The sequence below is a fragment of the Triticum dicoccoides genome, chromosome 3B (assembly GCF_002162155.2).
Source record: "Triticum dicoccoides isolate Atlit2015 ecotype Zavitan chromosome 3B, WEW_v2.0, whole genome shotgun sequence".
In the NCBI taxonomy this organism is placed as follows: domain Eukaryota; kingdom Viridiplantae; phylum Streptophyta; class Magnoliopsida; order Poales; family Poaceae; genus Triticum; species Triticum dicoccoides.
In genome coordinates this window covers 854,365,204-854,377,476 of record NC_041385.1, presented here as the reverse complement: position 1 = coordinate 854,377,476, position 12,273 = coordinate 854,365,204, and the positions used below count along the sequence as shown (strand labels likewise).

Here is a 12,273-nt window from a genome sequence, read left to right as displayed (position 1 = left end):
TTTCAGTGTTTCGAGGAAAAGGAATATCAGACGGAGTCAAAACGGAACGAAATCAACTGGAGAAGTTATTTTTGGAAGGAAAGCCACCCGATGGACTTGGAGTGCACGTCAGGAAAGAAGGTAAGTGCTCACGAGGGTGGGGGGCACGCCCAACCCCCTGGGGTGCGCCCCCCTGCCTCGTGGCCCCCCCTTCGGTCCACCGACGTACCCCTTGCAACCATATATACCTACGTATCGTAAAACTTCCAGAAGAGAAGATAGATCGGGAGTTCCGCCGCCGCAAGCCTCCAGAGCCACGAAAAACCAATCGGGGCCCTGTTCCGGCACCCTACCGGAGGGGGGAACCCTCACCGGTGGCCATCTCCATCATCCCGGCGCTATCCATGACGAGGAGGGAGTAGTTCACCCTCGGGGCTGAGGGCATGTACCAGAAGCTATGTGTTTGATCTCTCTCTCTCTCTCTCTCGTGTTCTCTCTCGTGTTCCCTCTATGGCACCATCTTGATGTATCCCGAGCTTTGCTATTGTAGTTGGATCTTATGATGTTTCTCCCCATCTACTCTCTTGTGATGAATTGAGTTTCCCCTTTGAAGTTATCTTATCGGATTGAGTCTTTTATGAGAACACTTGATGTATGTCTTGGTAATCAACTTGCAGGTTTTGTGACATTGGGAACCTATGCATAGGGGTTGGCACACGTTCTTGACTCTCCGGTAGTAGCTTTGGGGCACTCTTTGAAGTACTTTTATGTTGGTTGGATGAATCTGAGATTGTGTGACGCATATCGTATAATCATGCCCACGGATACTTGAGGTGACAATGGAGTATCTAGGTGACATTAGGGTTTTGGTTGATTTGTGTCTTAAGGTGTTATTCTAGTACGAACTCTTTTATAGATCAATCCGAAAGAATAACTTTGAGGTGGTTTCGTACCCTACCATAATCTCTACGTTTGTTCTCCGCTATTAGTGGCTTTGGAGTGACTCTTTGTTGCATGTTGAGGGCTTGTTATATGATCTATCTATGTTATAATTTTTGAGAGAACTTGCACTAGTGAAAGTATGAACCCTAGGCCTTGTTTCCTATCATTGCAATACCGTTTACGCTCACTTTTACCACTTGTTACCTTGCTGTTTTTACAATTTCAGATTACAATTACCTTTATCTACTATCTATTTTGCACTTGAATCACCATCTCTTCGCCGAACTAGTGCACCTATACAAATTGCCATTGTATTGGGTGTGTTGGCGACACAAGAGACTCTTTGTTATTTGGTTGCAGGGTTGTTTGAGAGAGACCATCTTCATCCTACGCCTCCTACGGATTGATAAACCTTAGGTCATCCACTTGAGGGAAATTTGCTACTGTCCTACAAACATGTGCACTTGCAGGCCCAACAACGTCTACAAGAAGAAGGTTGTGTAGTAGACATCACCCACCACGTGGCGTGGGCTCGCGCCGTGGTATGGGGGACCTTTAGTAGGTGTTACCAACCGGTACTAAAGATATTTTTTTTGAATTTTTCTTGAAAATTTTGTAAAAAATATTTGATTATCTTCTTCCTTTTTGTCTTCTCCACAACCACCATTTTATTCCACATATAGTGCTATGTCCATGGCTCACGCTCATGTACACTAGTAGAAACCGGAACTTTAAAACCGGTTTGTAAGGGCCTTTAGTGCCGGTTCTGCAACCGGCACTAAAGAGTAGAGACTAAAGGCCACCCCCCTTTAGTACTGGTTCGGCACGAACCGCCACTAAAGGCCCACCATGTGGCATGAGCTCGCGCCATGGTATGGGGGACCTTTAGTACCGGTTGGTGTTACCAACCGGTACTAAAGTTATTTTTTTTGAATTTTTTTTTTTTGAAAATTTTGTAAAAAATATTTGATTTTTTTTTGATTTTCAATTTTCTTAATTATTTGATAATTTAGTCTCTAATCACCCCTCTTAACTGCTCAAGTGTGGATCACTCATTCCAAATCGTCTAACTTCCCGGCCGGTCACCCATCCTCTCACTCCCCTAGCCTCTGAGCACGCTTAACTTCAAAGTTCTATTCCCCCTACTTCCCAAGTCTGCACATGTTGTTTTCCTGACAAATGTAAGCTGTCAATCCTATTAACCCTCAGTAGTTTAGCTTGAGCATTAGGTCACACGTTTTACATTTGAGTTTGGAACTATTATTCCAAAAAACAGTTAGTAACACTAATATTTCTTGAATAATTTTGAGCACAGTTTGACCATAGTTTGACCAGATTTGACCAAAATTCAAAAAATTGAAATAATTATTTAGTAACACTAATATTCTTGAATAATTATGTAGCAACATTAATACTTCTTGAATAAGTAGTTTGACCAGATTTAACCAAAATTAAAAAAACTGAAATTTGAGCATATCTTTTTTCCTTTTGGAATTTGAGGATTCTAAAAAATTGCAAACAGGCCATAGGCTGTCAAAATCGGATGCGGATTTTCGTGCTGAATTTTTTGATATATTATACGTTTTTTGCCGACATCGCATGCAAAAGTTATAGCCGTTTTACATTTTCCCTACACTTTTTGCAAAACATGTCCAAATTTAAGTTTTTAAATTTTCCTAACTAGTACATGTAGTAATATAACTACATCTCGAAGAATTATATTTTTTGAATTTTTTATCATTTTCTTTGTATTTTTTAAAATTGAAATGGCGATACACGGGGGGGAGGGGGTAGAGTTTGAAAATTGCCCTATAGTCCCGGTTTGTGTCTCTAACCGGGACTATAGGTCAAACCCCTTTAGTACCGGTTCGTGGCACGAACTGGTACTAAAGGTTATCCCTTTAGTACCGGTTTGTGCCATGTACCGGTACTACAGGAGATCACGGGGCCCCGGCCTGATGCTAGCCTGCCACCACCCCTTTAGTACCGGTTCGTGGCACGAACCGGTACTAAAGGTTCAAAACGAATTGGCATTAATGCATAGCAGTTTGAACCGGCACTAATGGTACCATTAGTACCGGGCCAAAATTGAACCGGGACTAATCATAAGTGGGATGCTTGTCCAAGCAAGGGTAGTACCCAAGCACCGGTCCACCCACATATCAAATTATCAAAGTAATGAACGTGAATCATATGAGCATGATGAAAACTAGCTCGAAGAAATTCCCATGTGTCCTCGGGAGCGCTTTGCTTTATATAAGAGTCAGGCTTGTCCTTTGCTACAAAAAGGATTGGGCCACCTTGCTGCACCTTTTTTACTTTTGTTACTTGTTACCCGTTACGATTACCTTATCACAAAACTATCTGTTACCGATAATTTCAGTGCTTGCAGAGAATACCTTACTAAAAACCGCTTGTCATTTCCTTTTGCTCCTCGTTGGGTTCAACACTCTTACTTATCGAAATGACTACCATAGATCCCCTATACTTATGGGTCATCAGCCGCAAGCCTTTATCTACAGGTGAGGAATGTTGCATCTTTCACCCTTCTGTTTAATTTCACACCAAGACAAGTATTGTATTCCACTTGGTACTTGTGTCAAGCAATGCATATTGGCATTCTAGTGACGATACTGATTGACTTAATTTGCTTCTTCCCATGATTTGCTTGCTCATTACTCATAATTAATATGAAGAGAACTTGATGTATGTTTCTTGGTCCAACTTGAACTCAGACATCTAAAATTATTTATCTCAAACCCTGAACTTCCTGAAACCAATTTTCCTCTTGTCATATGAACTCACAAAGTCAAATGTCTCCAAAAAGTTACTTGAGTGAATATATTTCATTACTATGTTGCTGCGTAAGTGTCGACCAAGCGTATAATACTTTGATCTCATGATAGGCAAATTGAATAACACAATGTACATCTTTGTAGGTATATACCTTAGCATAGGAGTTTCTGTTGGGGCAGGCGTCATACTGTTTGTTCTTGCTGGATCTTTCACACTTAAAATATTCAAACATTGAAAAGCACAGATGTTGAAACAGAAGTTCTTCAAAGAAAATAGGGGACAATTGTTGAAACAACTGGTATCACAAAGAGCTGGTATTGCAGAAAGAATGATTATAACCTTAGATGAGCTTGAGGAGGCAACAAACAAATTTGATAAGGCTCATGAGCTTGGTGGTGGGGGCATGGTACGGTCTACAAAGGGATCCTATCATATCTCCATGTTGTAGCCATCAAGAAACCAAAGGCCACGATTCAAAAGGAGATTGATGAATTCATTAATGAGGTTGCTATCCTTTCACGGGTCAACCATAGAAATGTTGTAAAACTCTATAGTTGTTGCCTTCAAACATAAGTCCCCATGTTGGTCTATAAGTTTATATCCAACGATACCATTTGTGATCATTTCCATGTTGATGGAACAAGTTCTTTGTCATGGAATGATAGGCTACGAAGAGCATCTAAGACTGCCAGGTCTTTAGCCTATCTTCACTCAACAGCTTCAGTACCCATGAGCATAGATATATCAAGTCCGTTAACATACTTCTGGATGACACTCTAACAGCAAAGGTCACAGACTTTGGAGCTTCAAGATATGTTCCAGTGGATAGATCAGGGATCACAACAAGAGTGGAAGGTACAAAAGGATATCTGGACCCCACGTATTTCTATACGGGGCGTCTCACGAAAAAAGTGATGTGGTGATGTGTACAGCTTTGGTGTCCTGCTTCTGGAGTTGTTGACTAGAAAGAAACCATTTTCATACATCTCCTCTGAAGATGAAGGTCTTGCTTCACATTTTTCTACCTTATTCACACAAGGCAATTTGTCAGTGATTCCAGATCCACAAGTTATGGAAGAGGGAGGGAGAGGAATGGAAGAAGTCGCAGCACTTGCAGCAATGTGTATAGCACTACGAGGAGAGGATCGTCCGTCCATGAAGCAAGTGGAGATCAAACTCGAAGGCACTCCAGGGGACATGAGGAGGCTGATCTAAGAAATTGTCCACGGACTTTAGATGGAAGTAGGAGCGAGGTATTGTCCAGGCAATATAGTATGGAAGAGGAGTTCACTTTATCTTCAAGGTATCCTTGGTAGTTCTGCTTAAGCACGAGCTTGTCAGGACATTAGTTTTAAGCATCACGGTTTCAGAGATTCTCCTTTTCATTCATTTCCCTTGTGCACTTGGTCTATTTGCTTCCATGGCAGCTCCTTTTCTTCATCCTGTTTTTTCTCTAAATAGACTTAGTGTTATGTGTTAACACTCTCTGTAATGTTGTAAACGTGTAGTAACCAGGTGCTTAGCTATCATCAGTGAATCAAAAGAATGTAATGAGCTTGCTTTGTTCTGATCGATTGTTCTTTATTTGTATTTTCCCTGAAACTACACTAACCTGGAGTTATCCAAAACGTCAGGAGAATCAAACGCCGGAATTATGTCTATTCCTAGTGCGTGTTTCTTCAGACTCCAAAATGTTATGGTCTGCTGCAGCAGGATGAACACCCACTACAGATGGGTCAACTCAAACAGCAGCAAAGCACTTATAGATTTGCACATTCGGCTCCGACGATGAGTCGATAGAAAGACATTATAGTAGTGATTAACAGTATGATAACCTCTCTGCCTAGATGGTTAGCAGAAGAAGTGCTGAACCTAAGCCACCAAATTGGTTGTAAAACATAAGGTTTGATATGTTTACAGTTATAGCAGCGAAAAATTGTCTGCACGCCACAAACATAACTGCTCTCATAGAGTCATAGATTATTTCCAAAAAAAAACTGATCTCATAGATGCTGTTATAGGAAATGTATTAATTTTTTAGATCATGATATTATACTAGTACCATTTGTATAGCCAAAAACTCAGAACGTTAGTATGGTTTGGTTCAGGTAAACCTTGTTTCAAAAACCAACAAAACTAGTGTTCAAGAGACTACTCTGATCCTTGGTTTGTGGTTGTATTATGGAGGGCAATTCACTACGGAACTTGTAAATGACAGAATGGTTTGCTTCAGCAATTCACTACCATTTATCGTCAGGCTTTTTTGCTGTCCAAGAGGTTATTTTGCTGTTTGCTCCTTGGCTCTTGATTGTCTTATTTGACAGCATGTCAGTACTGAGCTTGTGAATAATTATTAAGCATGTGATTGAGCCCACATCCAACCTCTGCGTGACAAATAATTAGACGAGGGATTAGAGATAGAACCAATGTTGAATTGCAGACCACCGAGGATCCTCACTTTCGGGTCCTTGAATGGCATTGCCTTGGGTTGCCGCCTCGCCCTCATGCGATTGCTCCCTACTAGCCTTGCGCCGGTTTGCATCGCAACACAGACGCTGAGGTTTGTTGATGACTCGTCGATCGGCATGGGGGGCACGGCCATCTGCGCCGCCGTGGCTATTCCCCTGCCATATACTCTGCCGTGCCACCGCTTATAGCGTTTGCTGACTGTCGTGAGAGGCGAGAGGCCGGGTCAGGTTGTGTGATAGGCAACTGCGTATCGTAGGATTGTAGGATCTTTGACCATGCGAGTCATATTCTCTCTTGCACAATTGGGCCAGTTATTTTTTTCGAGGGGAATTGGGCCTTGCACAAGTTTTATTTGCTGAAGTATTATACTGCTATCTTCCTTAACTTTTGAATTTACATATAAAGTGCATTTGCAAAATTCTTGTACAACACCCAACGATACTGACATCTCTCCAAAATGCCACATTGAGATCTGGCCTCTCCATGGCTTGTTTAGGGCTGGCAAAATAATGGTAAGCGACGTGACATTTTTCCCTTCGAAAAGGAGGACATACCTGGGGCTCTGCATCACACAATGCACACAGTCATGAGACAATTTTCATCGCAGTAGCAAGCCCTTGCCATTGACAATGACCAAATTAAGCATGGTGCTAGAAATATCTATTAATTTACATGTATGGTCGGACAAGCCACATGTCTGCTTGAACGCCACGCTTATACAAAATAAAATCAACGTGACACAATCACCTTCCTGTCATCACAAACTTTGATTTTGAAATCGTTCTAGTTTTCTACACGTGTGGTGGGACAAGCCACATGGCAGCTTGAACGCCACGCTCACCATAAAATCCTTGTGACATAATCACCTTCCCGTCGTAACAAACTATTTCATCATCGTCGTAGTACACGATACGACCATCGGCCATTTTTGTAAGATACCTCTGATGAGAAGGAAGATGGCCATATCTTTCGTTGGAGTAATAGATTTGGTTTCTTTGCACGCCACGACGCCCTTCTGCACACACCTCCACAGCCATGGAGTACGTTGGGCCCAAGAACAATGCATAGTCATGCAAGCTTGTCATCTCTTCCCAGCTTTGTGTGTTGACATCGACGACTAGCTGAAATAGCCTGAAGAAATACTCCCCGGTCTTGACCGCCATAGTCAGCTTGTTGCCCATCTCAAAGATGTAGATGGCATGCACAGGCGCATAATCATCTTCCTCCCACAAAAGATAAGGAAGGCTTTGGATGACCACGGTCTGTATGGTCGTCACCAGTACAGGTTCATTTGTGCCGCCGCCGATGCCAAACTTGAGCAGTCTAGCCGGAGCCCGTAGAGCTCCCCATGGCAGAAGGCTATATCCTTGAGGATCCCCATGCCACATGCTTTCATAGTCCACCCTTTAGCACAACTAACTCTGCAAAGAGCGACCATGCATCCGCGGGTGATGGCTGCGAGGATGCAAGTCTCGGAGGTGGGTTCCTCTGAGAAGATGATTTTGGAGACCCTGGAGGGCTCGGTGGAGTTATCGCTAGGGTTGATCCTCCTTTGCTCCGCCGAGAGCGCCACCTTGGCACCGGAGAAGAGGTTCAGTACCATGATGCGGCCAGCGGACACCATGGCAACCCATCCACCTTGGTGAGATCCGATGATCCACTTGCGAGCGACGACTTTGGGCGTGGGTGGAAGGCGGACACGCAGGAGCCCTCCGTCCTCAAGGCAGTAGAGATCCTTGGTTTTGGCGCGGTCGTACGTGGAGAGGAGCAGCATCGGGAGAGGTGGCGGAGGCGGTCGCCAGGATGCGACGGCGCACCACGCCCGGCAGACGGCGGCGAAGCGCACGCGGCTGAGCGGGTTGGCGATCCGGCTGTAGACCAGGTCGAGGAGGTCGTCGGGGAGTTGGGAGGACATCTGCGCCGATTGTCGTACGCACGTACGTACGGCGGGTGGATTGGGTATATGTTGCGGTGTAGGTCTCCGGTGATCTTATCGACGAGATCGATACGCTTGCAATGTTTCGGCCGGACTTGTACGTCTCCTCTATACGTACGACCTGCTTCGCTTTCTTGCAGACTTGAAGAGAGCTTTATTATAATTGGGGTTACAATCAAACTGCAAAGCATAAGCTAATTATTTTTGGAACAAAGGTGATCCAAAGACATCTACGTCTAGTAGTAGTTCTAGGTAGCTTGGCACAAATATGTTGCCACCGATTTCCTTCTCTCCCGATGTAATCAACAGTGAAAGAATCAAAACATGCGCTTGGCTCTTTTACCTCTGAGACAGGATTCCCATAAAAAAAATGAACAGTAACAGTAGAAACCAAAATTACCGAACGCCCAGGCCTATCAAAAATTAGTGGGCATCACTCTATAATCCCAAAGTGCATATGCCTCGGGGATTAGCAGTGAAGAGACAATCATACCAGATGGCTTGTCCCCTAATCAGGTTATCCATATGATCACGGATGATGGTCCCGGTGCTGCCATGATGATCACTATCGCATAAACTCGCATCAATATTCAGTTTCAGTGCCCCATGGCAGGAGGCCGCCACTTAGCTATGGTTTTGGCAGGTTTCACTCCATTCTCCCTTCCCGTAGTGGCAAGATCAAGCGCCGTGTCCAGCGCCCATTTGACAGGTTGTCTATTTGACAGCCTGCTTCGATTCGCTTGTGTTGTCGAGTATGCATGAAACCTCTCAGGCGCACGTGTTAGATTTTCCCTATTTTTTCACTTTTTTGCTGCATGGCACGTACGTGAAAACAAAAAACGAATCGCGTAGACACCTGATGGTTTTTTTCGTTGCAACAAAGACTCCTGTCTCCTCTTTCTTTCCCAAAGAAACAAGTTTTTTAACCGAGTTTTACAAGAAAAAAAACAAAATCAAGGACTTTGCGCTTGCCGCTATTCTGAGATCAAACCATACTTGAGTGAGGAAATGTGTTTGATACTACTAGTGACCTTTGATGCTAATTTCCCCACGTGGGATGACAATCGGTAGCAGCACCTGCACCAATGCGCTCACCCTCGGATGAGTGGCGGTGCCAGGGCTAGCTGTGTAGTCAACCGACTACACAACATTTTGGCATGTATTATTAGACATCAAGCAAAAACCAGTACAAATTTCATATAAGCATTAGTATTTGACATCACAACTTTAAATTGACATCACAATTTTGAAGTCCTAGCTTCGCCACTGGCTCGGATCATCTTTGTCGTAGTAGATCACAGTCCTCTCGATGCTAGGATAGTTGTCCGGTGACGATTCCTTCCTCGCTGGCAGATGACCCTCAACATCCTTGCATGTTCCACATTACATAAGCATATCTACCTTAAAGGAGTAGTACCATTTCGAGCTTAAAGGTCAGATTCTTCAGTTTAGGGGAGCGCCGGAGAATGAGAAGGTAGCAGAGTGAAGTCAGAAGCCATGCACCATTCGCCCAGCACCAGGCTTGTGAGGTTGCCAAACAATGGGAATGTTTGCAAACCCCTCTCGAATGCGTGCTTCACGTTCATCAAAGATGAAATTAATGGAGCTAGTTAGAATAGCAACATGACAACATGACATCTGCTGTGGGTCCGAGACATTGCAATGATCAAGCTCTAGATGTTCAAGCACATGGAAGTCCAAATTCAACGGCCTGAAAAATCATGTCATCCAAACACCTCTTGGAGCTTGATTCTTCTCAGGTGCTGAGAAGAAAACAGTGACATGTTGTCGAATATTATTATAATGTGGCTAGAACCATAAACATGAAGCATAAACATTTGTTAGCAAAATCACGACCTCTGAAAAAGATCCGAGCCTCATCCAAGGGAAGAGTGCCATCACACAAGAGTAGCAACTGGTCCCCAAACTTCTGCAGCCTATTCTGATCCGTCATTCTCTTCTCCCGATCATCATCACCATCCACAAAGTCCTTGTAGTCTAGGTGGATGAATGGCACAGAGACCCAGAGATCACGCCACCGTGGCGAGAGAAAGCTTGTGCGCACGACTTCTGGCATCAGCTAGAAGGACAACACGAGATGGAGCAATGGGTTAGGAAGGCTGCTGAGTGTGTCAAGAACATGTGCTGATGGTCCGGGCAACCTCTTGGAATTGGACACCGATGACGACATCTATACCTATTATTAAAGGCAAGAGACTTTCATAGTTCTTCATACGTCACCCTTTTATATTCGCTGGTTTTATGTTAATTATAAAGATTGACGGCTGAGATTTAAAAGTAGATCTACATAACATTACGTAAAAAAATTACGTACAACTATAGAATGTAAAGGTTTTAGCCTTTGACACGTACAAGATTCAACACATGCTATAACATGTTCATATTCCTAAAAGAGTGTACGTATTGGTATAGGGTGGGAAATAAAAATTAATCAGATAGGAAAGTGTACGTGTTAGTATGGAAATACTCCCTCCGTTTCTTTATGTAAGGTGTATTATTTTTGGCATGGTGATCAAGGCAGATAAATATAGAAGCGGTTAGGACAAAATTACCCTTGGTAATTTGTTGGTTAGTGGCAAATAAATCACTGAGTGCAGAAAAGTAAGAGATACATGCAATCGACAGAAAGATATTTGTCTTCCTTTCCTACAAGGAGAGATACATGCAATCGACAGAGATATATTTTTCTTTTTATGGAGGGCTAAAAGAGGAATTAGAAGGATTTAGAAGAAATACACCTTACATTGTGAAATTCTTTTGAAAAACAAATGCATCTTATATAAAGGAATGAAGGGAGTAGGAAACAACAATCAATCAGGCTCCAGCTGACCGAACGCCACTACGGCCGACCACGCGTGGTAGTACACTTTAAATTGCATCAAGATGATGCCCAGATTCATCCACATGTGCTAGAAATAAGTGAGCCATTGATATTAATTACTACATCCGTTTCTAAATATAAACCTTTTTACAGATTTAATATAGACTACATACACAGCAAAATTACTGAATCTACACTCTAAAATAGGTCTATACATATCGTATGTAGCCCGTATTAAAATCTCTAAAAAGCCTGATTAATATTTTTTGCGAGTGACAGAGAATAATTAAGAGATGTAGAAGTTACAAGCAACATTAGTTATGAACATTGCTCATCTCTAGCCGCCACCGCCTCCTCCTCCTTCACAAAAATGAGCTAGGGTTTTTGCCTCCCGCAGGCGCCGCCGCATGTCCGCCTCCTCTTCGGTGGCCCTAGGGCCATGGGGGCACGGTGAATCTCGGCAAGGGCCGACGGGAGGGCTCCACTTTAGTCATTTTGTTTCAGTTTTGCTAGGGTTTGTATCCTACTTAAGAAGACGAGACGGCGGCAGCTCCCTACAGATGGAATAAAGGTCTCCATGCCTAGCCCCCATTCTGATAGTGCGTCTAGCACTCTTGGTGGGCATGTGGAGGGATGTCTCCGGCGAATTTATCTTTGGTCAATTTGTTCGGATCTTGTCGTAGTTCGTCTACATTTGTGTGTCTTCGGGTTGGATCCTTCTGATCTATTTTATTCTTCATTTGCAGCGGTTGTTGTTCTGGTGCGTTGGTCCTATGGGGCCTTAGCATGATGACTTCCCAACTGTCTACTACAACATGTTGTGCCCGACTTCCGACGGGCGATGACGGCGGCGCGCCTTCGGCTCAGTTCAGGTCTTATAGTCTTCGCTAGGTGGTCTACGGGTCCGGATGTAATTTTTATTATATCTGATATTCGTTGTACTGCCATGATTGAAGATGAATATATCGGAAATTTTTCGGCAAAAACATAGTTATGGACATATCTTTATCTTTATCCTTTATATATATATTATCTATTATATAATTAAGACAGAAGCCAAATTAGACACCACGTTCTTCCATATAATTAAGTTAAAATAATATACATCGTTGATTAATAATATTTACTGCTCAGATTTAACAATATTACGTTACATACAAATTTTCTAGACAAGCACTATTTGGCACATATTAAAACTGTCACGTACACATACCTATGATGTAAACAGTGCAAAAAGAATATAAAATCACGTACAGGACAAGGACAGCTCAAAGGTTAGACAACTATTGTGAACCAACCTGTGGTTCGA

At 43.1% G+C, this 12,273-nt stretch overlaps 1 pseudogene; it reads left to right on the top strand.

Moving 5' to 3' along the window:
* Positions 1-3,844: 3,844 nt before the first annotated feature.
* On the top strand, positions 3,845-5,033 carry LOC119280321 (annotated as a pseudogene).
* Positions 5,034-12,273: the final 7,240 nt, after the last annotated feature.